The sequence below is a fragment of the Leptodactylus fuscus genome, chromosome 3 (assembly GCF_031893055.1).
Source record: "Leptodactylus fuscus isolate aLepFus1 chromosome 3, aLepFus1.hap2, whole genome shotgun sequence".
NCBI classification, from domain to species: Eukaryota; Metazoa; Chordata; class Amphibia; order Anura; family Leptodactylidae; genus Leptodactylus; species Leptodactylus fuscus.
The window spans coordinates 185145258-185170595 of record NC_134267.1 but is presented as its reverse complement, the minus strand read 5'-3'; the positions used below and the strand labels follow the sequence as shown (position 1 = coordinate 185170595).

General features: G+C 40.7%; 1 protein-coding gene across 1 annotated transcript in view; it reads right to left on the bottom strand.

Annotated features, from left to right (window-relative positions):
* Positions 1-15013, bottom strand: part of SPSB4 (splA/ryanodine receptor domain and SOCS box containing 4) — a 123628-nt gene extending 108615 nt beyond the window's left edge. Inside the window, exon 1 of the mRNA XM_075268875.1 lies at positions 14475-15013. The gene's annotated coding sequence lies outside the window, so the exon portion shown is untranslated. The remainder of the gene's footprint in view (positions 1-14474) is intronic.
* Positions 15014-25338: the final 10325 nt, after the last annotated feature.

Sequence of the window (25338 nt, the reverse complement as noted above, 5' to 3'; positions counted from 1 at the left end):
CTGATTGGAGCTGTGAATCACACCCCCTGCCTGACACCGCCCACCTGACATTACAGAGCTAAAATAGCACATCAGGCACCAAAACTAACTGCACTTATTGCTCAGGAATGGTGGGGGCTAGAGAGAAAATTCCAACTAGGCTGGAATCAGTTGAATTAATGGAGATGGTAAAAGGTCCATGTCATATAGAGAATAGGTTCACAATGTACAATGCTATGAAGCATGCTATGATCATGCAAAGTCTGGCAGAAAATATTCCTTTGTAAGACTCTTTATGAAATGCGAGGTATACTAAGGTACAATAAACACCATCATGGATGCCTTAGTAGTATTCTGTACTGTGCACGGGGACTTTAAAAGGGACATCCAGTATTGTTTGTTTTAGAAAGCTCTGGGAAAGTTGTAAAAAAAAAAAAAAAAAAAAAAAAATCTAACCAATAGCACCCCCCCCAATCGGACATTATTGATGTATCCTAAGGATAGGCCATCAAGTCTTGAACGTCACTGATCACTACTCTATTCTGAATGGGGAGCAAAACATCCCTGTTCTTGTGATCGGTGGGGATACCAATTTGGATGGGGGTAAGTTCATTAGATGAGATCTGCTGGCACATCCACTGCAGAAATCTGATGGTTAGAGAAAGCATAGACAAGAGGCTGCTACCACTTCAGTGGTTACCTTAGGAACCCCACGGACCTCATAGACTATAATGGGGTCCGTGTGGTTTCAGTTCGGTTTCCACCCGAAAAGGGTGAAAATTACGCTTTTCACCCCACATTTTTCATGCAGAGAGGGGAACGGATTCCCCGTACAGAGCGGGCGCAGATGTGAACCAATCCGTATAGGCATAGGATCAAAGGACGACATGTATTGCTATGAAGTGCTACATAAGATATCACAGCAATGTACAGGCTTGTTCAGGAAGTAGTTACATGACCTTATCTAGGACCAACAATCACCGACAAACACTGCAACATTGTGGAAACTCATTAGAGACTCGAATACTAGATACTATAGAATAATTGTGTATAATTGTGTACCAGGGCTAGACAAAGTGCAACATTGTAGTATAGTGGCAAACAGTTTAAAGAAAGGTAACTTTTTACCACTATTCCCTGCAGGCTCTCTATACTGAATGTTTCCCCCTCTATTCACCCCTCATCTGCTCTTAGTAATGGCTGTCATATCTAGTCAGGAGACCGCTGTAGCCATTGTTTAAAAAAGTTGGGGAGTGATTAGTGCAGAGAGACTAGGACATTGCACACGATGACACCCCCTTGGGATGTGTTTGTAGAGCCTTTGCAGCTGTTTTGGGTTAATTATTCTAATTTTCTGAGATAATGACTTTTGGTTTTTCTTTGGCTGTAAGCCATAATCATCAACATTTAGGGTAAGTTCACATAGGGTTTTTTGGACCGGAACCTGAAGCGGAGGCTGTCTCAGGTTCCGGTCCAAAAGACGGGTAGCCGCGACTGAAAACCGATGCACTGAACTGGCATCCAGCCGCGCACTCCGCTCCGGATTAGGCCCAATGAATGGGCTTAGTCCAGAGGAGGGAGTATCTTCAGGTCGAATCAGGAGGTGACTCTGCCTGAAGAATGAACACCTCGCTTCTTTTTTTCGAGAGCCGGAAGAAACGGCTCCCGGAATAAAGACCTGAGCGGCTCCCATTGATTTCAGTGGGAGTCGCCTTTTTGGTCAGGGTTTTGAGGCAAATATGGCCTCAAAAGCCTGACCAAAAAACTCAGTGTGAATTCACCCTCACACTAAAGACCACCTTCAGTCTTTGTATGATTAAAAGGCATTCAATTCAATAAACTTCTTTAAAAGTTTTCAATTCCTTACCGTTTTCTAATTCCTTACAGTTTTCAAGCTCTTGGCTTACAATCATTATATACTGTAGATATTGTCGATACCCAGTTCATATGAGCTGTCCTGGCTATAAGAGGCACATAGATGATCACCTACAAGCTATTCCTATAAGGCGTATATATATATATATATATATATATATATATATATATATATATATATATATATATATATATATATTTTATTCTTTTTTTAACCGATCCCTGCGTCCATTTTTTTTTACACATCTTGATACACATTGATACAAAAAGTATCTGGTATATTATCTAACTTTTCATTACACAATGAATAAAATGTATATGTAGACGCCACGATCTCCAGTTACTGTTGTTGCAGTATAGGCAGGCTTACTGTACAAGCAATGAGTTACCTGTGGTTCTATTACTAGGGGCACATTATGGTAATTTCTATTGTGAGCAAATAATTTGCTTTAGAAAAGAAACACCCTGGCTATCCTGGTGACAGTCATTTATACGGAAAGATACTACTATCTACCTTTTATGGTGGCGTTATCACTGTTATAAAGGCCACTGGTGCAGTCATGCACTGAAAAATAAAGACAATTTGTGAAGTGTCGATCCCCTTTTCTAATAACTTGGCTTTGTGTTCTCAAGACAATGGAAATAAATTAGATCTGCAAATGAATCAAAAGTGTCTTCTGCAGAGATTGAGTTCTTTGCGCCTCAGTGGGCACACGTCAAGGTTTATTTCTTGGCTTACATAATGCAAACGGAGACTTTCCCCAGCCCTCAAACCATTACTATTCCTCGCTGCATCTGTCTCATTTGCCTAGAGTTGGCATGAGAAATTGGCATGCAATTTGTGTCACAGCGGCATCAAACGGGCTCATCCCAGAGCTCATTAACCCATCTAGCGGGCCCCAGGAGAAAAGGGTTAAATCTGCACATGGCTACAGTGTCAGATACATTAAGATAATTCACAAATAGGAACATTATTTGTTCTTCCTGCTTTATAGACAATTGTTAGGGTTGATTTTCTAATAATGTAACACATTCTATGACAACCCTGGATGCCTTCATCTTCTGTATGAGTGTATTATCATCACACAGGAATCTTTCCCAGTTTTCTGATTTTTCCAATAAATATATGTTAACTGGCGGAGCAGCGATTGTGAGAAGTGTTGACTCATCTGCTCGATCTACTGTAAATTATACAATAAATTACTGTACGAAACTAATGTCTAAGATGTTCTGGTATATGATGCAATCTCCAGGAAAGGAGTAAGGGTGTGTTCACACCTGGTATATCTGTTTCAGGAATTTCCACAACTTTTAATTACATCTGTATTGTGCTATGTCTACAGTATGTTTAACGGTTCCTTGCAGATAAATGGCAAAGATGCAGAAATTTTTGCTCAAAATTGCTGCATGTGTACATACCCTTAGGCCCCTTGCAGACGACCACGGCTGTGATCAGTGTGCTATCCGATGTGTTTCAGGGATAGCACACTGACCCATTCATTTCTAGGGGCCCGTATACATGACCATGAATTACACAGTCACATATGCGGGCCGACAATCCGAGCCACAAAATATAGAACAGGTCCTATTCTCGTCCTATTTTGTGGCCTTTGTTTTCATAGCTCCTATTCACAGCCAGTGCACAGTGCCATTGCAATACATCCCTGAGAACAAAGGGATTGGCATGTTTAAGGACGGAAGCAGATGACCGAGCTGTGGGTCAGTGAGCTATCCGTGTATTTCACAGAGAGCACACTGACCCATTCTTCTCAATGGACCCGTATACACGATGATGATTTTCACAGTCCCTTGTGCAACCTCACAGTCCGGGCCACATCAGATAGGACATTTCCTATTCTTGTCCTATTTTGCAGCCAATGCTTTTGTGTCTCCTATTCATTTAATGAAAGGAAGCAACGCCCGTGCATGGGCGGCACAAGGGGACATCCCCGTGTCCCCCGTGTGCTTTTAAATCAGCACAGTGGTCTGCCACCGGCCTAAGTCCAACAGGCCTATCCTGCTGCCGAAGGAGAGTTAACAGCCCTCCATACACATTAGAGGTTACTTGGCTCCATCAAAATTGGTGGGTTCCACTGACAATAATCTAATATGTATTGCCAACTTATTTGTTATTTGTGGGTTAATAGAAAAAATATGTTGTGTTGCATAGGCATAACTAGACGTCCATCTAGGAGGCCTTCTCTGAGGTGTTTGAGAACATGAGTTTCAACGTACTTACTTGGGTCTCTTATAATACCTTTTTTTTAATGTAGATTGTGAGCCCCATATAGGGATCACAATGCACTTTTTTTTCCCTATCAGTATGTCTTTGTAGAATGGGAGGAAATCCACGCAAATACAGGGAGAACATACAAACTCCTTGCAAATGTTGTTCCTGGCGGGATTCGAACCCAGGACTCCAGTGCTGCACCGCTAATCACTGAGCCAGTGTGTTGCCCCGTGTCTCTTATAATCACTTATTATACCTTACATGTCCGTGGTTAGCCATCACTGGCAGACATTTTTTCCTAAAGATACATCCACTGAACAGTCACTGCTTTCGTGATAACATAATTTTTCTTTAAAAACTAGAAATAAGTGATAAAATTAAACAAGAAATATTGTTGTCCCCACCATCTGCTCTCACTGCAGAATGTTCTACATGATCCTGATACAAAGTCTTGCAGAAGTCCTGCAGAAAAAATAGGACTGATCTCCTACATATCAGTTCCATCTTTGGTTAGAGGCCGGCTAGAAGTGGAGGGGCTTCATGTCTTGACAGGGCACAGCATGGAGAATTCTGCTCCACCCAGTTATCTTACAGTCAGATATGGGACAGCGAGGATGAGGAGAGGGACATAGCTAATCACCTTGAACATGATGGGACTGGCATAAATGATGGCAAATCTGGTGGGGCTGATATCCCTCCCCTGCACACCTTTGGCCAAACCCTTTTTTTGGGAAAGTGACAAGGAAAGTGTAGAAATAAAAAGGTCACAAAGAAAACTAAAAAAAAACAATTTGTATCTGCTTTAATATACTGCTTAGTGTTAATTGAAAAATATCTTTAAATTAGAAATCTACAATTACATTAGACCAGGTTTCCATACTGACAGATTTTTTTTACAACTGCTTGCAATTTTTTATTCTATAGAAAACCTTAAAGTCAAGTCTTTATAATCCTATAATGTTACCGTGACTGGCAGTGAAATCTGTGGAAACCCAGCCTGCTTTAACAAATGAGCACATGAGCAATCCTGAACAATGAAAACATCATACATCACTGACAGAATTGACCGTCTATACATAAAAATGTGAACAATTTCCTATGCATGCGTGTAAGGCTTGTTAAGAGTACACAGAAGTCTCCACATTCTGCAGAGAACAATAGGCCCGCTCTGCAGTCGCTTATTGCTGAAACCTTTAGACAGGAGGCATTGGTGTGTATTCCCTCATTTGTTTGCACCCTGTTAATAAAGAGCCTGGTACTTGAGGTCTAACAACAAAGACTACAGTCTGACCAGCAATGAACACGTGTCTGCCATTTAACAAACAGCAGTAGGAGGCTCAGAGAAATGACTAACACTGCAATGAGGAAAAATATTCCTGCAAGATTCTGGAGTAAATTCATGTCCTGGGTCCTACTTTTTTTGGGGAAAATAAAGAATTATAAAGTTTACAATTAGAAATATTAAGTGTGTATAGAGTTTATTGACAAATATGAGTAAAATACATCGGAGATCATTGGTTTTATTATAAAATAGACTTCAAGGAATTGTCTAGGGAAAAAATACTGTCTGGAATAATGGTTAACATGGCACAGGAAAAGAAATGAAGTGATAAGGACCTCACCAATTTCCCACTGTCCTGATCCCTATTTGTCTTTGCTTCATGGTCTTGCTTGACACTAAGGAAATGCCAATTGGTCAATCACTGGGTCAGTCATTGCTGCAACTGACTCAAGTCGGCATTTCCTGCGTGACGGGCAGGACCAGAAAGTAGAGAAGAGAAGGGACCCAGATACCATTTGGTGGGGGATCGGTAAGGTAGCATGAGGGCCCGTTCACACTGAGTAAACGCGCATGTATTTTGGCAAAATACACGTGTAAAAAATACAAGTGGAAAAATAAGACTCCCATTGACTTCAATGACATTTTTTTTACACGTGTAAAAACCAAAATACACGTCAAAATAAACATCAAATACACATCAAAATACAAGTGTAAAATGTCATTGAAGTCAATGGGAGTCTTATTTTTACACGTGTATTTTTTACACGCGTATTTTGCCAAAATACACACGCGTTTACTCCATGTGAACAGGCCCTAATACTGTTATTTAGTTTCTTGTGTCATACCTATCTGTATTTCACCAACAACTTCATTAATACTGCATGTGAAATCCGTCACTATGCCCATGTGTATGGACATGTCCCAACAGTCTTCAGCTAGCCATATATGTTAGATTTCAGACTGCTGAAGTGGGGGACCCACACGATGGTGGACCAAAAAATGATGGAGAGCAAGACTGCTAAAACAGTGGTTACCCTTGGACATCAGTGGAACCCATAGACTTGAATGAGGTCTATCAGGTATCTGTTGTTTTATACTGAAACCAGAGAACAGAATAGTCCTCCATGCAGGACTCTTCTCTCCACTGATTTTCAGAAGCAGATGGGAATTTAGCCTTAATGGGGTGTACCTTAAAGCACCTGAGCCCCAATACAAAGTATTGTGTTCCATTTAGAATAGTGGTATAGCTCATGTGGCAGTGGGACTTTAGGGGCCCCCTCAAGTCAACTGCTACCTCTGCACCCCCAATAGCTATGCTCCTGGTATTAGCTATTGACTGCTACCTTTCCCAAGTGTCTAGCCTCCGTTAGTCGCAGATCATATCCAATTTATCCTTTTTGTCAGGGCTTACATTATCTTTTTGTTGACAAGAATAGCCCAGAGATTCACCAAGACAGAATGAAAGTCACAACACTAGTGTGAACAGAGCTGTAGACACTGCCTGCATTATGGTGAGGCAATGTCAGGTATTAGGTACACCTGCTCTATGCGATCTGTATTGCATGAAACATTGTGTACTCATACATAGGTTAAGGGGAGTCTGTCAGAATGTTTGGAGCCCCATAAATTGATGTTTTATTAATATGCAAATGAGGAGCAAGATGCTTTGCCCAGGAAACTGGAGGTAAGACCAAGCTAAAACATGTCCCAAAGCACTTTCATCTCATTTGTATATGAATAAAACACAAAAGTTGGTCCTAAAGCAAAATACCAGATATATTTGGAAGCTGTAGTACACCAATACTACGGACAGACTCCCATTGTCATTGCCAGCCATGTGGAATAATATCGTACTGATCTGCGGAATATAAAGGTCATTATTGTTAATTAGATATGAGTTTCACTTGATACATTTTATTGCCCCTATATCAGAGATATGTCTAGATTAGTGAAATTGTTTACAGTCATTTCACTATTGGACACTGCTGACTTCCTAGGCCTACATCATGCTAAATAAATATTAAGCCATGCGTGCGTCCATTACAAAGTTGGCATGTGTCCTGTACACCATGATGCAATGCCTGGGATCCGACACCATGATGAGCAGCTGACAGCACACACATTTATTAACATACCACAAACGCAAGCCCGATTCATTTCCATGATCTCATCAATTATTACAGGAAACCAAAAAAGTCTAAAAGATGATTCATATGAGCAGTTAATAATGGTTCAGCGACGCCCACTTGTATTTTACTCGCCATCATCATAACGCAGCGTCTCTGCCAGTACAGCAATTAACACATACAGTGCAATTCAGCGAATGCTGGCCCAATGACAGCGCTGACAAACTGGCTCCATCTCATCGGGATGAGACTAAACCTTCTTCTAGCGCTGACCCCATTCAGCATGACTGCTTATAGTATTGTAGCTTTCTCACAAGCTTCACGGGTCTCTAATGGAGACACGCCAGCAAAATTTCTTTCTTTTTTTTTTATCAGGAAGACATTCGTCTGGTTCAGTATTTCCAATTACATCTTGAGAAATGACTACAGATTCAATAAAGTAATGGAGGTCTATGATGAAACCAATATCTAAAGCCGGATACAATTTTTCATAATGGTGAACAGTTTTAGGCTCTATTCACATTTCATTCTCATGATTTACATTGTTCTGCTTCTTCATAGCAGTAAGTGTTAGATCCATCACATTATAGACACCACTGATGGATCCCACTCACTATAAGATATATTGTCCAACAATGTTGACTGGATCTGGAACAGAGTTGCTGAATGGTGCATCTAATACAGATGTGAACACATCCCAACAGACAGTATAACACAACTGTACAGTATAATATGTAAAATATATAGTGTATTGGAATTGCTTATCCCAATGTCTGCAGACTGGGTTTCTAGAATGAATAAAACCTAAAACACTGAAAAGTGGCAGAGCAAAGAGGCAGAATATGGTAAAAAAAAATAATAATTAAAAAGTGGTTACCCATGGACATCGGTGGAACCCATATAAAGGGGTCCATTGGGTGTCCACCATACTGAAACCCAGCGGAGAGAAAGGTCTTCCACTCCAGATTAGGCCCAAATGTTGCGCCACGGATGCCGCAGCAGATTTAGCCCCAGAATCAGCGTCAAGATAGCTCGCAAAAAAAAAATGCCAGTGGAAAAAAGAAGTGAATGGCTTTCATTGAAGTCAATGAGAGGCGGTTTTTTGAAGCCAGATTCTGAGGTGTAATCTGGGTCAAACTCCAGACCAAAAAACCCCGCGTGAACTCTGCCTAAGGATCCTAAACCATCCAGATGGACCTCCCTGGCTTATGACCTTATATCAGGCAGGATCTGTCAGGTTGCTGCTTGGGGTTGACTTCTGATATCTTGAACTATGAAGAGAGCTACAGACTATATCACGTTCACCATCTAATATACTAGGAAGACATGACAGCAACAACATTACATAAAATATGAACTGAGCCTTGTACTGAATTACTATTTGCATACAGGACTAGTGGTCTTCTTCTCAACCAGTTTCCAGAAATTTCTTTTATAAGAAGATGCCCTTTAAATCCTTACATCTAAATAAAGGGTTAAACCAGAGGTCGCTGAGTGCACCAACTATAATCCACCCAGAAATCTAATGCCCCCAAATTAGTCAGAAAGTGCTGCCAGTCTCCGAGCTCAAGATGAATCAGCATCGGTGACAGAACCTGCTGCAGTTCTTATAAAAGTGTTTATCTATAGGTGAGTAATATGTACAGGTGAAGGCAGGTAAACTTATTATAATATAATAATAATAAATTTTATTTCTATATATTATACATATATTTTGGTCTAATCTCATAGCCCTCTAAGCAAAAGACAATATGAATAACAACATACTGAACACGCTGCAGAATATGTTGGTGCTATAATAGATAAATATACATGTTTGTAAATGTAAAATGTCACAATGTAACAAAACAATGTACTATAGCGCTATAAAATACTCCACTCAGGAGTCTCAAAGCCTGCCAAGCCAAATCCTTACACAACAGATTGTAGCTGCTATTGACACGTTAATTATTTACCTACATTTGCAAATACAAAGGCATTTCCTAAATCCTTTCTTGACAACCACCTGCTGAGAATGGGTCTCTGCACAATGGCAGCGCCACAGTCCAAAAGGCAAAGTACATTACCATTACAACAATCCCTGGGGACCTCCTCTTATAAGCCTCACATATTATAATACAGTGTATGAATGGGAATTGTCTAAAACAGATAACCCCCACATAAGGGTGTCTGAAATTACACCCAACTTCTCCATACACATGCACACTTGGCTTTACTTGGCTTTACTGAAAGAGATAATGGAGAGGAGGCAGCTGTTAGATATCTCAGGCAGTGGCTTATTTCCTTAACAAAAGGATTGGGTAGTTGAAAACAAACTGCCTGATCCTTATCTTCCTGACATCTAAGGTTGGGGGTTGTGAAGACCCCATAGCCATTAAATGGTCAGCCAAACCCTTCCAAAGTGGCAGGTTAGGCCAATATAATAATGTGTATGGATAAATATGAGATAAAAAAAAGTTGGTTCCAACCTATGTTTGCATATTGTGTTGCAGCGATGCCCTCGGTGGTGATGCGGGCATGGATGAATAGTTGCAGCAGTTACATGCACCCTCTTTGCAAAACAAGTAGGCAAACCCCAGAGCGGCACTGCTAAAGCAACAAAGGATCTACTCAATGAGTTATGATTATTTTTTGTATTGTAATACATTTGCTGAACTTAGGGCAAATCCTGGAGCACCCCTTTAAATGTGCCCATCATGGAAGAAATATATCTACTTCTAACTTCTGATCAGGGCTGTGATGCCAGAGTTGGGGAACAAAGTTTTGGGTGCAGTTGAAGTCAGAAAAAAGTTATGGACTCCGTAATAAAACGACTAATTATTTGAAATTAAAGCACACAATTACCAATATTGTATAATTAACTAGATACATTGTTGGATATTTACTTTTATACTGTACAAGCTTTTTCATTTATTTGAGGAGCTTTAGGCTAAGGCCCCATATTGTGGAAAAGCAGCTTTTTCTGTCACAGATTTTGTTGCGTTTTTTTTGAACCAAAGCCAAAATTGAGCAGAAAGGAGAAGTATAATAGCTTCCTATATATTCTCCATTCCCTCTGTGGCCATTTTTGGCTTTGACTTAAAAAACCGCTGCAAAATCTGCAATAAAAGAAGCTGCGTTTCCGCAACAGGGGGCCTCAGCCTTAGTGTGTCTGTCTGACTATGGTCAGGCATTTATGAAGAAGTTAGTCAGATCAGGAATAGGAGTTAGAGTCGGGTCGTGGATAAACATAGGAGTTGGGGGTTTGGCCTACTGATTCCACAGCTCTGTAACATGCCTCCTATAGGGTGCGCTTTTAATGTATGGATTCCTTCTAAGTGTCCACCTATGTGTAAAATATATTACACAATGAAATCTATAATCATGATGTGAAGGCCTACAGTATTGTAAAAATACTTCAATATAGTAAAAGGCCTACAATACAAGAACATATCAAATCAGCACCATACTGTATCACAGCGCTTAAGTCTGCATTTATATTTGTGACTATTACATGCAATTTTCCCAATGACTGTAGACAGATGGAGCAGACTTAGATTCCTATTTTGTGAGACGCCTAGATCCATATGTCATAAATATACATCAATAGAAAGGTCACCGATAGGTTTTGTTACACCATGATGATATTGTTTCTATAAAGTGTACAATAAAGTCTGCACCATCTGATTCAAGGTGTAATGCATACAGTAATACGGAAACATATTTCAGTTCCTGAAAGCTCAGTGAGGTCATCTGCGGTGACAACCGTGCATCTAGTGTATCTATTGTATTTTCTCATTTCGGCCATAGCTATTGGTAAACCCTGCAATACACTGTAACCGCCCTGGCAAGCAGTACAGGCATTAACAATGCTGCCAAGTCTAAGTGAATTGACAATTTAGAAGAGGCTCAGCTTTGTCAACATGAGCACAGTGCTGCATTATATTGCAAGGCAAAAAGAGTGCTGCATGTGTTCTTCACGAAGAAAATGCTATCACAAATGGAATCTTACCATGGAGACTACACTCTATCCGATTAATGCAGCTGACTTACTCTCCGGCTTCCATGTTCATTATACCAATGAGTAAAGTACATGCATAGGCTACTGCAACAAACAGCCAGGCAATCTTGGAAGAAATTGCCATTTTGACTCTTCTTTCTGCTGTGATTTGGAGGTTGTTTAGAGCGTTTGTTTAGTTTAAACTAAATCTCTTTTTGGCACATGCTGGCTGGCACTCCCTGGTAGTGCAGAGGTTTCCTAAGACATGGCAGGACTGTAAGCCAGGCAAACAACTCCTATAAATCCAAAATTCTGCTCAACAGGAGCAGTCTAGAATATGTTTTAGAGCTGATCTGTACTGAAATGGGCTACAGGAAGTGACATGCAGTGGCAGCGTACCGCCTGTCACTTCCTGGCAATATGTAGAGGCGCCAGAGCCTGGAGAAGGGGTTTTTATTGAACATTCTTAGTGAGGATTCCGGTACCACCTATGGAAACACTCTATGGAGGGACTCTGGCACTGCTAACTGGGCTTTCAGTCACTGATAGATGGTCAGACAAGAAAGATTTGTCAAATATCCCACAATATAACATGTACGATCAAAAAGACCCCGAACCGATCATTATATAGGGGTTTTGCCATCTCCCTACTTAATATCAAAGATTTGGCAGGAGACTGCAATAACTGGTCAGATTTGAGGTACATATGGAAACACCTGAATGGACTAAATATGTCAGGGGAGTGGGCGACTACAACAATATACTGGATGTGTTGACAAAACTGCACTAAATCTGAGGACTATATTCATTAAATACAAGTAGCCTCCAAAAATCTATATCTGTACATGGTGGATTTATTCTTATATATATCTTTTTATTCCACTTCTACTTGAGAGATAGGTACATTACACCTTCAGTTTGTTCCCATCACCCAAGGCATGTGGCACAGTTGTGGAACTGTACAATGCCAAGCTATCTGTGCATCAACTGGCTGAGAACACGGATAAGACTCCCCCACCACCACCACCTGGTCAGCAGCACTATACAAGGAGTAACCACCTGCTTACATATTACTGATATCTGTAAAATGGAAGGTAACATTGCCCCCGTGTCCACTAACCAGCTAGTAATACAATAAATTATATTAACCACAGAGTTTAGAGAGAACTTCAGGATCACAAAATGAGACTGTGGGACCAAATGTGGCTGCCAGGTTGCTTTGCCTCCAGTAGGTCAGGCATGTGCTTTCTATAACATATGCAGATGTCGTCATTTCAAAACTCAGTTTTTGTTCAGTCCACTTGCATAGAAGTGCCTATGTAACTGCACATGGCCACAACAGTATCACCCAAAATACACATTCTTACTTTACTCACCAATTAGAGACTCAAATACTATACAATTATATTAGAGACCTTCACTTATCTGCAGTAGAGACGCTTACATTTACATGTTTGTCTATCAGTATCAGCAATTTACACATAAAGGCCCTCTTTCCATGCAGGATGGTTTATGAGACTTGATCACAAATGTTATTCATCTTATTTTGTTGTATCTTTATTCTCTTTCTCTCCTGAAAAGAATCTAGCCTCATAGATATATGAATAGAATTCTAGGGTAGCAGTTAGGACTGACACCGAAATAGAGGAATCAAGAACATAAAGCTAGATGGCAAATATAATGGTAGCCATCAGTTATTAAAAGGGTTTTCCCACAACATATTTTCCGATATATATCAACTAGATAAGACGTAATCTAAGAGACTTGAGCACTGAGACCTCCACCGATCCTGGACACCTGGTTCACGGTGGGAATTTGGCTGTGCATGTAGGCCATATGGAAGTTATAGAGTCTAATATACAGCTGTCCCGAAGGATCTTTTACTAATAGAGACTAAAATTATTAGGAAATAATAGAAGAGACACTTCGACTTCCAAGATGTACATACAGTCTAATGCTAAAAGCCATTGCGTGACAGGACATTTTGCAAAGTTCTCTGCGTATGTCCAAAAACTGCTGCATAAGACAGTAAGATATTTACAGGGATACGTAATACGATTTCTCAGAACTGGGAAGTAATATTTTCTTTCCTTTATTATTATCATGGTCCAAACATAGAACTGTCAACATTGCACAATATCCACTCTAAATATAATCCACAGTCGTAGCCCTCTGGCCTAGACCTCAAGGAAGCTTGTCTAACTACATGACCTCTTGCTGCTTCCAATCCCAGAAACAGACAGCTCTATATTCCAGGCTGCCCTGCACAGGCCACATTATACACACATAAAGGTCCAGTTTATTACAACACCCTGCTAGGCAGCGGTCACAATAGATCATTGCACATTCTAGTTCAATAGACAGCACACAATTGCCACAATGTATTGCTCTGGGCCCAATTCAGACTTCCCTGAAAGAACTGTTAATATGCCACCTACTGTGTGCCCTCACTTCAAAGGGGGTAACAATGTATCTTTCAAGTGAGGGCAGGCAGTAACAACAATGGCTATAAAGAGGGGAAACAATCTAGAGACTCCCTATATGGTGGGTCCTGAGATATGATGAGCAGATAGCAGACCATGTGCAAACCAGGAACATCATCTGCTGAATAAAAGACACAAAACAAAGAAAACTTACAAGTGCACACATAACATGGCAGCGGTGTACAGGACAGGATAGGCTCGGCACACTTCAGAGACATCTTTGTTATCACTTATAATGCAACAATGCTGCAAAGTTTATTATTAAACATTGTATTCACAACAAACAGAAACCTAGGACTGATCTGGAAAGATGCTCCAGGCTCTGCAGGCACAAATCCAAGTCACCCCAGGCATTAGGAGACATGTGGCACAGGGTGGGCACCCCAAATAGTAGTTGTAAATGGCACGATTACACAGAAGACATCAATGGTTGGAGCATAAAGGTGGAGCTGTGAGCTGTACAAGACATTCAGGGGCTCATGTGCACATACACTACTTACACCAGACACAAAGCACTTACCTTACAATGAGAAGATATATCCAGCTCTAAGACACAAGATAAACCAGAAAAGAGCAAAAACAATGTACAAAGGATCCTTGGAAAACGTTATTTCCCTGCGCCTTGTCTCCAGATGTGCAATGCGTAATGGCACAGCGCAAGATGTTTCTCTGCCTCCTGGCACCACCTGGGTAGAAGCCTGGGTATCCTGCTAAAGTTATTGCCGGAATGATCCTCCCATATTAGGCACAGGGTGCAGTTGTACCCCTTCTGGATCCACACATGTAGTTGAAGGCACAGCTAAATGGCACCCCTGTTCTTCCTGGCATATCACAGGGCAGCACTAGTCCAGCCATCAGTAATACACGCGGATTCTCTTTGCAGGTCCTTGTTATTTCCCTTTGGTGAAGCCCTAAGGGGGCAGTTTTGCTTTGTGTTTAAAGATTACCTTTGTCACCCCCACCCCCTGCATAGGAGAGAGACAGCCCAGATGGGAAGAGCCTGCTGCTGAAGCAATGCCCCATCCTGAAAGCTGATCCCTGCTGATCTCATCACTTACAACTCACTAATCCAATGGCGGGGGAATGAGGAGCAGATGGAGACGCCCATACTCTGCCTCCTCTTCTTCCAGGCATCGCAGCCTTCTAGGAGAGAGAGAGCACACAATGAAAGGAGCCCACCAGCTGGCTGAAAGTGGAAGTGGTGCTCTGCTGAAAGCTAAAAATCCAGGGGTGACAAGAGTCCATGGAGCAAGGCACTGCACTGCACAGACCTGTACCCACAAAGATCAAATGTTACTAAACATACTTATTCTGCAAAACATGACATTACAGAGGAAAGTCATCTTATAGCCTCATATTAAATAAACCTTAAATCCAGATCACTATTATATCTATCTATTTACCTGTCTGTCTGTTCATCTATCTACCAACCTACCACTTTCCTACAGTGATCTCATGGTGCATGGGGAAGCAGAGGACAATGCCCTAGCACTTTCTGAAAAAGCCTGTGTCTTGGATCTGGTCAGAAAACTAATATGGGGTGCAGAGAATTTAGCCCTGGCTGTAGAGGAAAGTCACAGGCATAGAGCAAGTGGTTATGGGGATCAAAGGGGGCAGAGGACCACAATGTGTTGTTATTGATCACTATTACTGATCAGTCATTTTCTCAACCTTATTGCACCCACTTATTTGGAAAACATCATTTATATAACTATTCTACCTATTCCAATATCTATCTATTTCTATATATTAACTCTCTATACATTTCTATATATTATCGCCACGCCTACACCACGGTTCCTTCACTGAAATCTTGCATATGTGCTGACTGTCAGAAACCAGTGCTTCACATGGCCATTTTCCCTGTATTGCCCTAAATATAGTACTGTACATGCCCCAATAGCTCCATAACAGGTCATGCACAGTACTGTATGGGGAATGACACCGCCATGGAGCAGCCCACACATGTGCTAGATTTTAGTGACAGAGCTGTGACACAGCATAGTAAAGAGCACCATGGAATTAATGGTGCTATATATATATAAATAAACAATAATAATAATAATAGCACACAGGGCTGCTATCAGGAAATTGTGGGCCCCCCCCACTGCTCCCAGATGTCTCTTACAGTTTCCTATCCTGTGGCCCTCATACATAATATATAATGGTCCCCACAAAGCACAATGCTCCCCACCCAAATTATTATAATGCTCAACAATGACCCCACATAGTATATAATGCTCCATAGTACCCCCACATTGTATAAAATGCTCCCAAGTTGTTCACAAACAGTATAATGTTTCACAGTGGCTTCACACAGAATAATATGCTCCACAGCAGCACTGCACAGTATAATATGTTCCACAGTGGCCCCACACAGTATAATATGCTCCCTAGAGCCCCCAAATAATATAATGCTCCACAGTGACCCATATAGAATAATATGCTCCACAGCAGCCCTGCACAGTATAATATGCTCCACAATGGCCCCATACAGTATAATATGCTCCCTAGAACCCTCAACCAATATAATGCTCCACAGTGATCCACACAGTATAATATGCTTCTTTCCTTCATGTCCTCTTTCCCACAATATATTGCTCCACAGTGGCCCCAACACATTGTAAAACTCTCAGTGACTGGAAACCTAGTAATGCTTCTTTCGAACTCCATGAAATTTGTTCCGACGAATATTAACAGGCCTCAGTGGTGACCCTGGCGTGTGATATCAGACAGACGCCTGAAGAGGACACCGTAGGATGCTCAGGATAGGTCTATAAGGTGCATTAGTATTTGTTATATTTACTCACCTCTCCTGGACCTCCAATTATTACACTCTCTGGTCTGAGCAGAGCTCTCCAGCTGCTGTGAAACTACAACTCCCATCATGCTCCATTCTCTTCCATGGGAGTTCCAAGAACAGCAGAGCAAGTATGCATGCTGGGAGTTGTAGTTTTGCAACATCTGGAGAATCGTACATTCCCTACCCCTGGCTTAGAGTATAAAAGTGTTTTGTGGATGATGATTCCCCAAAAAATTTGTGTTTGAGCCCAGCCTGAAACTTTTGAAAAATTCAGATTGAGTCTGGTGCTATCCCTTCATGAGTATTCACTCACCCTGATATCAATGAATATTATAGAAACGGCTCAGCTAGGTGCTACTGCCCTGCTGTACTACAAACTCTATGGGACATGTGGATAGAGCTAAGGACAGTGATAAATGACACACTGCTCCACTCCTATAGGGAAAAACAGAACACCCATAGTTGTGGTCAGTGGACATACTGTGGATAGGTGAAAACTTCGAAACTTAGTCCAACTCCTTTAAGGGAGTTACGTTAAGGGGTTACAAATAGATCTTATTGTTTCTAAGTCCTGTATGAACAGTGCTAACAATTGCAATGCAATGTAAAGTGGAAGAACACTACACTATATATCTGTATAGATGAAAGGAGTCCCTCATGGTTCAACAATTCCCAAGCAGACACTGACAATTCTTACCATTGCAAATATCTTTCAGTGTATACAGAATTAACAAATTGCAACCAATACAAAATATCAGAACATTGGTTGGACTGTGCCAGCTATGCAGATCCCATTACCTGATATTGACCAGCACATAGGGGTCTTTGTGTGTTTTTGCACATATCTTGTATATCATTGCTGAGTCAGTGAACTCTGGCTATGATAATACTAAGTAGACAGCAATATGTCATGTTGCTTGATCCTTATGGATCACACCCAAAGGATCACAAACCCTTTATCAGGCTCTAAGTGTTATCTACTGTCACAACTATACACATTTTAGGCTGGGCCTGACTTCTAAGCCTCAGATTATTTTCCATATGTGCCTTTCCTCTTCCACGTAAAACTCATGGTGTTATATCCTTAAATTGTTCTGAAATGAGCATTAGGCAACAAGTATAGAGGCAGAGCAGGTATTAATAGTCCACGCTTTACAAATACCTATTACACATGTAGCAGAGCCAAATTCATCATTCATTAGTTTCTTACTTTGGCACAATGACAGCTCATTCAATTAAGATAATATGATATATCCAGGGTAAAGATGGACAGAGCAGCTGTTGTATCTGCCCAAAACCCTACTCACATTCAATGGCCAATGGCCAAACATTATTGCTGGAAAAACTGAGAAATTACCATGAAAATAATTTGCCATTGGCCGCTGTATGTGCCGTGGTTCTGCCATGTTCAGCAGATGCTAAATCTGTTCTTACTTTACAAATGGTCAGTAAGCCTTTGATCAAACCATTGTTCCAATATTGTTCAGTATTGGGGTACTGATTGCTAAAATGGTGTATCCTGTAAGATCTGTAGTGTATGGAGGAATTGCATCTGTAGACAGTCATTCCCATCATTCCCATCTTTACAGGTATCATTTATATGCCTTGTATCTGCAGGTATTTTCTATGCAATGACTGATTTTATAGTAGAATTAGTATTCAGATTATTCTGCACCACTCCACCAGTCCTTGTCCATGTCACTATCTCATTGCCCCAGTTAGGTTACGGGTTTTATATCCTCAGGTCTTATTCACACGACACTGACGTTTTAGAAAGATCCAATGGCATTACAAACGGATGTACATGTCTGTCTTTTATGGCTATTTTGCATCTGTTTTGTATAAGTTTTTAACAGTCAGTGAAAAAAATGGATGAATTTCATTGCTCTTTTTTGACACAGACATCAATCTATTTTATATCCATTCATTTCTATTGTGTCTGTGTCTGATAGAGCATGTCAGATTTTTTGGTGTCAATGAAAACCACGTGAATAGACCCATAGAAATTCATTGTTATAAATACAGCTGTGTGACGTTTTTCACTGTTGTGTGAATAAGGCTTCAAGGGTTTGTGGAAGATGATGTCTGGTACCTGGTCAATTAATATGGACATCTGCTGTTTTTTTCCTATACTAGTTCTGATAAATTTTCACCAATGAGTTTTTTATGAGCCAAGAAAGTTCTTAGCAGATGCGCACAATTGATCTAACCAGCTCTGGACTTCCGATAGACTATATATGTCCACCCAGTGGCATAAGTACCGCGGTAGCAGCTGCCACAGGGCCCATGACCTTAGAGGGCCCTGTGGGCCCATGATGCATTTTTTTTTTTAAATAGGCTGTTACCTGCTGGGATAATCCCAGCAGATATCAGGCCCTGTTTACTTACCGATCCCCGCTCCTGCTCACGACCACCTCCACTTTTTCTTCTGTTTCCCATGTCATGTCATTGGGGACTCCTGGAGGACACAAGGAGAAGTGGAGGTGGCTGTGAGCAGTAGTGGGGATCAGCAAGTGAAGCCAAGAGCCGGCAGCAAGAGTGTTAGTTGGATGGACCCCAACAAATACTGCTATTATTAAATTCTGGGGGTCTTTCCAGATCCCAGAGTATAATGATCAGAGACTCAGGGGAAGTGAGCAAACAGAAAAACCAGTGTTACTCACATCTCCTGCGCTCCGGCGTGACTTCAGGCAGTCTTTAGGTCTCTTTAGTGATGTCGCAATGCCGGCCTGGCCCATATGACATCTGTACCGGCATTGAAGAGGGCTAAAAATAGCAGAGAGTGCGCCAGAGCCAGGGAGAGGTAAGTAACACAGGTTTTTATATTTGTCACCTCCACTGGGCCTCTCATCATTATACTCTGGGGTCTGAAAAGTCGCCAGAGTGTAATAGTTTGTGAGTGGTCCACTATGGGGTATAATACTATTTGGAGGCGCCACTATGGAGCATAATACTGTGTGGAAGGGCCACTATGTGGCATAATTCTGTGTGGAGGGGCTACTGTGGTTAATACTGTTTACAGGGACCACTTTGGGATATAATACTGTGTGCAGGGCCACTGTGGTACATAATATGGTGTGGAGGGGCCACTATCTAACACTATATTATATGGATGGGCTGGTATGGGACATTATACTGTGTGCAACGGCATCTATAGGACATTATACTCTGGAGGGGCAACTATGGAACATTATACTGTGTAGAGGGGTTGCTATGGGACATTATACTGTGTGGAGGCCACTTTGGGACATTACAGTGTGTGCAAATGGGGCACTATCACTATACTATGTGGCGGCCAGGGAACAGACCGCAATTCCATGGGGGGTTGCTTAAGTCAAACGTTTGCTGAGGGTGGAGCCAGTCTTTCGCTAGTTCCGCCCCTGCATCCACCTTTCATCAAATAGGATGCCAGCTGTTACTAAAGCCATTCCATAGGAAAGACAGGGACGTGGCTCCCCTTTGTCCCAGCAGTTCCAGTCCTAGGGGGCCAGAAATTCATGAGCTGCTGGGTCCTAGAGGACCCAGATCAGCTCTGGAGTACAGTATAGAAGACTTTATTCCTCCTATAACTGGGGCTGTAAGTATTATGACCTTATGAGGTGGGGCACAATAAGCAAAAAAATAGTGGAAACTTTCTCCCGCCCCGCCACCATGTCCCATCACAGATTCTAGCCCTATCCCCAGTGACACAACAATTTTACTTTTAAAAAAACATGAAAAATGGGAAAAACAACACATTTCTTCACTTTTATTGTTTACTTTTTCTCAGATTTTAAAATAAAAATATATGGAAAAGTAAAAACAATATAAAAATAAAGCCCTATTTCTCACCGAAAAAAGCTGAAAAAAATGATTTGAGTAACCTAAAAGAAAAAAAATGTTGTAGCCTTCAAAACTGCATGTACAAAAAAAAAAAAATTGTGTGTGGTCCTGAACAAGGGAAAATTGCCTGGTACTGAAGTAGTTAAGAAAAAAAAAAAATAGCAAAAAGGTTCCTGTGAGAAGCGATACGTGGTGTACTGCTTTTCCAATAAAAGGAGATTTTCCAAGTTGCTGGCAGATTGAATTGCTTTTTCTATTAGGAACCCTTTTGTCTGGAAAGGGGTTTCTGCCATGCATCTTATGGGATGCTACCCCAATTTGCTGGTGCTTTTTTTTCAGAGATAGGGACATTCACACGGAGTAAAGTAAAGATTCTGAGTAAAGATTCTGAGAGTAAAGATTCTGGCACGAAAACTCACGTAAGAATCGGCGCTGATAAAAAGACTCCCATTGACTTTAATGGGTTCTGTTTTCCGCGCGGAATCCTTTGAAATCAATGGGTAAAAAAGCCTCCCATTGATTTCAATGGGTTCCACACGGAAAACGGAACCCATTGAAGTCAATGGGAGGATTTTTTTCAGCGTTGATTCGTACATGAGTTATTGTGCCAGAATCAGTGCCACTTTACTCCTTGTGAACGGACCCATAGATATACCTGTATATGTATAAGTCTGACAGATTCTATTTGAACGATTCTCTTTCGGTTCTCCATTGGGTGAATGGTGGCTCTATGAGTCTGCTATTTGTATGAACTCGTAGCTTTAGGGTAAATTGAATAAAAATGTGGTGTGAAAGATACCATAGGCTTCACGCACATGGGTGTGTTACAGCTCCATACATCCTGCTGTATAGAGCTGTTACATGGCACCTGAAGATTTCTCTAGGGTTTTACTGTACGTCTGTATGCCTTTGATCCTATACATAGAAGGCACACTTAGGTATTTTAGGTCAGTTTTTCTATGAATTCTACAAAAAAATATGTTTTTTAGGCTGACTCCATGTAGTGAGCCGCAGCCAAAGAGTGCTGTGGAAAAGACCACGGCGGAAACGTATCATGTTTTTTTCTGCAGTGCTTTTCACAGAAAGTCTGCAGAGTTTTGCTCTGCAGACTTTCTGCTTCTATTATACCTTTATGGAAAATCTCAAAACATTTTGGAAATTGCAGCATTTCCGCTGCGGACTTCTTTTTGCAATGTGTGGATGGGAATAGCCAGAATCTCATCCGAGTCTACTCTAAACAACATTTTCGCTGTGGCCAAATCGCAGCACTTTCGCAATGTGGGGCCCCAGCCTTGTAGGGGAAAATATGATACAATGATGCAAAGAGCAGCACATGACGGCATATAATAGTATATTGTGGTATTATTATTATGGTATTACTAGCTTTTACCCGCGACTTCGTCTGCGGTGATTTGAGAATTGGGCGGACACAGACGTGTGAAACTGTAAAAGTGCTTTAAAAAGTTTGGTGGGATAGCAAATGTGATGTGTTATATTGTGTATGTAGTGATACAGACAATGTGATGTGTTATATTGTGTATGTAGTAATACAGACAATGTGATGTGTTATATTGTGTATGTAGTAATACAGACAATGTGATGTGTTATATTGTGTATGTAGTAATACAGACAATGTGATGTGTTATATCGTGTATGTAGTAATACAGACAATGTGAGGTGTTATATCGTGTATGTAGTGATACAGACAATGTGATGTGTTATATCGTGTATGTAGTGATACAGACAATGTGATGTGTTATATCGTGTATGTAGTGATACAGACAATGTGATGTGTTATATCGTGTATGTAGTGATACAGACAATGTGATGTGTTATATCGTGTATGTAGTGATACAGACAATGTGATGTGTTATATCGTGTATGTAGTGATACAGACAATGTGATGTGTTATTTCGTGTATGTAGTGATACAGACAATGTGATGTGTTATATTGTGTATGTAGTGATACAGACAATGTGATCTGTTATATTGTGTATGTAGTGATACAGACAATGTGATGTGTTATATTGTGTATGTAGTGATACAGACAATGTGATGTGTTATATTGTGTATGTAGTGATACAGACAATGTGATCTGTTATATAGTGGAAAGCTATATGTAAATGTGAGTGAGTAGAGTGAGGGCTACTCCTGAGGTGACAGTAAGGAGTGTGCAGGCAGGTTGAGGCAGGAATTGCCAGGCAGTGTGTGTGAGTCTATAGCTGGGGCTAGGAGTCCTGCTTTTGTGAGTCTCCTGCTAGGTTGCACCAAAAGTAGCCTATGACTCAATCCTAAGGGAAAACTATGTTTGTGGAAAATTGCACGCAAATCCGTCCAGGCGTTTTAGCGTGATTGAGGAACAAACATCCAAACTCACAAACATCCAAACATCCAAACACACAAAAGATAAGGTGGTATATTAATAGTATATTAGAATAGTATATAGTATAGTATATTATTAGTATAATAGGTGGTGTATAATAGTATATTGTGGTATTATTATTATGGTATTATGTGGTAGTTTATTATTAGTACATTAGAATATATTATTAGTATATTAGAATAGTATATTATTAGTATAATAGGTGGCGTATAATAGTATATTGTGGTATTATTAATATGGTATTATAATGTAGTATATTATTAGTATATTAGAATAGTATATAGTTTATTATTAGTATAATAGCTGGTGTATAATAGCTGCAGGGGCTCTTCATGTGGCTTTTACTCATCTCTACCATATCTACACCTCTATAATGACATTATAGCTATGATCTTCTCTCTGTGAGGGCTGCCACGGACACGGGCAATTTGTCTGATATGACCAATAACAAGCATTCCTGCTGATGACTCTTTTTAACCAAATTATTGTGTGCAACTAATGGAAATTGGGGCCACAAATTGTAAAATGTATCAGTATTGGACACATAATAAATGTGTTACCTCTACAGATAGCTGTATTAGACGCCCTGACCATGTAGAAAGTCATCAGCTGATAATATCCTGTCCAACTGTAAGTGGTAGGGCCATGGGAGAAATCATTCCAATTTTATTGGAGCAATTGTTCTTAATAATAGTTCCTATAACTGACAATGTAAGAGCTTAAAGAGACCAATTATCATCTTTCCATAGTCTACAAATACTAGTGGTGCATATTAACAGATTGCAGGAGCTGTTCACTAGTCTAGTTGGTGGGAGCTGGAGATCAGATGGTGTCATGATATCCTGGTGGAATATCCTGGATTTTTTAGCATTTTCACAGGATAACACCCACCTCTGGCATTTGCACCTATCTCCATAAGATGAAACGGGGTGTTGGGAGATAGGTGTGCCCTAGAGCATTAAACATTTATGGGACAATTTATAGCATATTCTGTATTAAATATCTATGATAAGATTATCCCTTTAGGCTAAGGCTATATTTCGAGGCTCAACAGCGGGTATGTGGGTTTTACCCCTATCAAGTAATCCAAAGTTTCCAACTTTGCAAAGTTTATAAATTGTAGCAAACCTACAGCAAAAAATTGACTTGTTGATGGTTCAAAACCCGCAGCATAAGACGCTTTACTCTGCAGCAGTGTGTTAATAGAATTTGTGTACATCCCATCCACTACACTGGTACTATAGATGGCAGAGGATTCGCTGTGATTCTGTTAGCAACTTACCCTCTGCAGTAATGCCACTATGATCCTGGCCTTAAATAGATTCTTAGGGGTACTTTCATGTATGTCCATGTTTTACACTTATAAGGGTCCATTCACACGGAGGAAAATGGTGAGGAATTTGATGTGGCATTTCAGCGCTAAAAAAAAGCCTCCCATTGACTTCAATGGGTTCCTCTTTCTGCTGTCAAAATGGCGCTGATTATGGCGCCGAATTTACCACGTGTAAAAAAGCATCCCATTGATTTCAATGGGTGCTGCTCGCTTTTTTCTTTGCACCGAATTGACCACGCGGTAAATTCCACACGTAGAAAAAAGCAAGCGGCACCCATTGAAATAAATGGGATGCTTTTTTTGCAGTAAAATCGGCACCATAAACAGCCCCATTTTGCCCCATGTGAATGCCCCCTTACTGTATACTTGTTCATGAAAGAGTCTATACGCCAATAGTTTTGTGGCCACAGGGAAAATAGTAGAAATCATATGACTTCATATGACTTTCTTCACTATATAATTAAATATATCTAAATTCACTTTGGACCTCGCCACTATTAACCATATCGGAGAGCCAGTGAGAGAAGCAGCTCTACAGACCTGACCTGTGCAAGTATTACCAGCTAAGGCATTCACATGAATGGCTAACTTGTAACCATCGCGTTTTAAAGTCCCTGCATGGTGGATGGGAGTCTATCAAACCCCATCGACACATTGCAGAAAAATTGCACAGTGGAAATGTGAGTTTCCAAAAATGTTGTGTTTATGGAAATTGCAGCATGTCAATTATATGTACAGAAATGCTTCCCTATAGGTATAATTGAAGCAGAAAGTCTGCAGAGGAAAATTCTATGGACTTTGGATCAGTGCATGCAGAGTTTTTTGGTGCTGATTTAGACGCTGAATCCGCCTCAAAATCAGCCTCCAAAAAAAGCCTCCCAATAGAGTTCTATTAGCCTCCCAATAGAGTTCTATTGGGAGGATTTTTTTGGAAGCTGATTTTGAGGTGGATTCAGCGTCTAAATCAGCACCAAAAAACTCTGTGTGCACTGACCCTTTCTGTGCAAAGCGCTGCAGAAAAAACTGCAATGCGTTTCCGCCAC